The sequence below is a fragment of the Microtus ochrogaster genome, unplaced genomic scaffold, assembly GCF_000317375.1.
Source record: "Microtus ochrogaster isolate Prairie Vole_2 unplaced genomic scaffold, MicOch1.0 UNK1, whole genome shotgun sequence".
NCBI classification, from domain to species: domain Eukaryota; kingdom Metazoa; phylum Chordata; class Mammalia; order Rodentia; family Cricetidae; genus Microtus; species Microtus ochrogaster.
In genome coordinates this window covers 34661760-34662298 of record NW_004949099.1, presented here as the reverse complement: position 1 = coordinate 34662298, position 539 = coordinate 34661760, and the positions used below count along the sequence as shown (strand labels likewise).

The following is a 539-nucleotide window of genomic DNA, read 5'->3' as shown; positions in this document are numbered from 1 at the left end:
AAACCAACTAAGTTCCAGGTTTAAGAACTTAGTTTTCATTACCCTGCCCCAAAGGGATAAGGTAGTTGTTCTTAACCTTCCTAAGGCTGCAATTCTTTAATACAGTTCCTCATGCATTGACCCCCTCAAAATTATTCCATTGCTACTTCATTACTGCCAATTTTTTCATATCTGATATGCAAGTTATTCAGCATGTGACCAGTTATCTGGTGGTCATAACCCACAGAATGAGAAGCACTGGGTAAGGCAAAAGGAGATGGCTTCAAAATGTACACAGGGACACACTGTCACACACACATGCACACAAAAAAGAAATTTTTATGGGCCAGGCATGTTTCTGTATTCCTATGTAAATTTGATGCCACTGAGGGCAGGGTTGGGGGACACAGTTCACTGGGTTCTCATCTGATCTCCACATATAAGCTATGTTGCATGTGTGTTTTTACACACAGTCTGAGGCCAGCTTGTTCTAAAAGGAAAACCTGAGGTCAGCCATATAGGAAGATCCAGTCTCCAAAAAAGAATAAATGATCTTTAAA

At 40.4% G+C, this 539-nt stretch overlaps 1 protein-coding gene across 2 annotated transcripts in view; it reads right to left on the bottom strand.

Annotated features, from left to right (window-relative positions):
• Kdm5a (lysine demethylase 5A) overlaps positions 1–539 on the bottom strand; it is a 90858-nt gene that overhangs the window by 84018 nt on the left and 6301 nt on the right. The window lies entirely within an intron of this gene.